The following is a 3771-nucleotide window of genomic DNA, read 5'->3' on the forward strand; positions in this document are numbered from 1 at the left end:
CTGGGAACTGGCCACCTTTTCATTTTCCTGGCACTGGAATCAGTGCATTTGCGGTGCATCAGAAAGACAAGTTAATTGCTTTATCTGATAAATGCTTACATCCGAAAATTTACATCTATCGTTTCCCTTTGTTTCTAAAAGTTACCGAATTTGAAGGTAAGTTTAGCAATTCATAGTTTTGTGTGAGACAGTGTTTGTAAGGTTAAAGCATATTTGCGCTAGTGATATCAAGCTCATGAAATGAAACTTTAATATGGTCATTATGTGAGCTGGCAGGAATTGTTAGCATGCTGGGCAAAATGCTTAGCAGCATTTTGTCTGTCTTTACGTTCTGAGTTCAAATTCTGTCAAGGTTGACTTTACCTTTCATCCTTTTTGGGGTCAATAAAATAAGTACCAGTTGAGCACTGGGGTCGATGTAATTGGCTTAGCCTCCTCCCTTGAAATTGCTGGCCTTGTGCCAAAATTTGAAACCATTATTGTTATTATGCCGCCAAGGTCGATTTTGCCTTTCATCATTTTTGGGTCAATAAATTAAGTACCAGTGAAACACTAAGGTCAATGTAATTGACTATACCCCTCCCCCAAATTTCAGGCCTTGTGCCTATCGTAGAAAGAATTATTATTATTATTATTAAGGTGGTGAGCTGGCAGTATAGTTAGCATGCTAGGCAAAATGCTTGGAGGCATTTCATCCATCTTTATGTTCTAAGTTCAAATTCTTCCAAGGTCAACTTTGCCTTTCACCCTTTTGAGGTCGCTAAAATAATTATCAGTTGAGCACTGAGGTCGATGTAATTGACTAGTCCCCTCCCACAATATTTCAGGCTATGTGCCTTTAGCACAAAGGGTTATCATTATTATTATTATTATTATTATTAAGGACAGAATCGTTAGCATACTGAACGAAATGCTTAGTGATGTTTTGCCCATCACTGCATTCTGAGTTCAAATTCTGCTGAGGTTGACTTTTATCCTTTTGGGGTTGGGAAATTAAGTACCAGTGAAACACTGGAGTTGATGTAATTGACTAGTACTCTCTCATCAAATTTCAGGCCTTGTGCTTTTAGTAGAAAGGATTATTATTATTATTGAGTAAGAGAGCAGCATATACCATCAAAGTGACACTGGGGTACAAATATACGAAGCCCAGCATATCGATCATGACTACCCATCTGGTAAGGGTACACCAGGTACATGCATCTCAACTATATGTGAGCGACATAGTGATCTCATATCAATATAAACAGCCCATGACCTTGTAGGTGGGACCCTGTTATAATGTTCTTCTGGTCGAGTAGCTCATCCCACTCAAAAGGCCCCTGAATGAGAGTCGTTTAAGGATGCTGAATGAAACACCCATGTTTCCAGAGGTGAATTATCCAAGCCCTAAACAATCCTCTCAACACATGGCTATGATGCTGTCCCACTACATGTCATCAGCCATCAAGGGACATGCTCAACTGGTTAAGGTCAAACAACCGACAAGCAAATCTGTGGTACTGAGCAGAGTATTTGCTGTAGCCCATCTTTTATACCAAGACAAAACATGTATTATTATTGTTGTTGTTGTTTTTAAGGCAAGGCTCTGGCAGAATTGTTAGCATATTGGCCAAAATGCTAAGTGGTATTTTGTCCATTTTTACCCTCTGTGTTCATATTGCTGTCAAGGTCAACTTTTCCTTTCATCCTTTCGTGGTCAATAAAATAAATATCAATTGAGCACTGGGGTCACTGTAATCAACTTACCTAACTCCCCCGAAATTGCTGGCCTTGTGCCAAAATTTAAAACCAATAAAATCATTTTGTCATACCACACCTAGGCAATGCACATTACTCAACCTTATTTTAGTCTAAGAACTACAATTAACTTCGAGAATAGAATATTGGCAAGCCAATGGTAAGGTCAGCAGATCAGATTTTCATACTGATATTGCTTCAGGTCCAAGATCAAAATACTTAGCGCCCAAAGGAAAAAAGATTACATAGTTCTTTGTTGGTACTATCACCACCATCAATACAAGCAGTACCACCACCATTTCTGCCACTACCATCATCATTAGATCATCATCATCATTATCATTGTCACCACCACCACCATGTCCATGACGATGAAAACGACGATGACCACCACCACCACCACCACCAATGCCATGACGATCATGACTACCTTGACCATAATGACAACAATGATGATGATGACCATGACAACCACAACTGCCACCACCACCACAAACACCACCACCACCAAAACTACCACCACCAACAAAACCACCACCACCACCACCACCACCATCATTTTTACATTTGCTTTGTACGATGCTAGTGTGTGTTGAATGAAACATCTTGAAGCAATATTCTACAACAGATGCCCTTCCTGACATCAACCCTTGCTTGTCCTCAAGTAAGGTACTTTATTCAACATCTCCACATCAAATCACTGAGCTGCCAGAGTTTTTGCTTAGTTGGGGCATACACAAAGTCACCTCTGCCTGTGTGGTATCAGTCTAAAGACACATTCAAATACACACTAACCCACACATACTAACACACACTCTATCTTTCACACACACATATAAGAAAATGGCAGCGGCGCAATGGCCCAGTGGTTAGGGCAGCGGACTCGCGGTCATAGTATTGCAGTTTCAATTCCCAGACCGGGCGTTGTGAGTGCTTATTGAGCAAAAACACCTAAAGCTCCACTAGGCTCTGGCAGGGGATGGTGGCGAACCCTGCTGTACTCTTTCACCACAACTTTCTCTCACTCTTACTTCCTGTTTCTGTTGTGCCTGTAATTCAAAGGGTCAGCCTTGTCACACTGTGTCACGCTGAATATCCCCGAGAACTACGTTAAGGATACACGTGTCTTTGGTGTGCTCAGCCACTTGCACGTTAATTTCACGAGCAGGCTGTTCCGTTGATCGGATCAACTGGAACCCTCGACATCGTAAGTGACGGAGTGCCAACAACAACAACATAAGAAAATGAGGTTGTGTGTGTTGGCATAATAAATAGAAGAAATTGGGCACAAATAATGAGAACACAATACAGACAGAAGAAAACCATTTGGAGAGAATCAGTCGAAAACTACAGCTGTTATAATCTTTTACACACACGCACGCACACACACGCACACACACACACACACAGAGGATTTATATTATAGATTAATTAAAAGAAACACAGAGCATTTCAACAGAAATATGGTAACAAAAGGGTCAATCTTACAGTTACTGTAATTTTCTTCTGAAAGATTTTTTATTTGAATAATTTTCATCAGTTTTTTTACAGACTCACCAACGCTTTTTTTTCTTTCGTTAACAGGTGGTGGAAAATTAGAATGTCAGGCTTTGCTATTTTCTCCTTCTGATTATTTGATCAGCATCTCAGGAATTCCTGATTATGAACTAAGTCTATGGTAATGAAACAATTTTTCATTGAGTCACACACACACACACACACATCACAGTAGTCTGATGAATGGTCATGTGAATGAAAAATAAATGTGCCCTTTTAAAGCCTAGCCAGGCTCATGGGCCCGGTTTCCTGGTTTCAACGGCGTATGAGTTCCCCAGCTGGACGGGACGCCAATCCATCACAGCGTTACTCATTTTTGCCAGCTGAGTGGACTGGAGCGACGTGAAATGAAGTGTTTTGCTCAAGAACACAATGCATTGCCCAGTCCAGGAATCGAAACCACAATCTTACGATCATGATGCTGACACCCTAACCACTAAGCCACGCACCTCCACTTATATATATATATATATA

The sequence above is a fragment of the Octopus bimaculoides genome, chromosome 14, assembly GCF_001194135.2.
Source record: "Octopus bimaculoides isolate UCB-OBI-ISO-001 chromosome 14, ASM119413v2, whole genome shotgun sequence".
Lineage (NCBI taxonomy): Eukaryota > Metazoa > Mollusca > Cephalopoda > Octopoda > Octopodidae > Octopus > Octopus bimaculoides.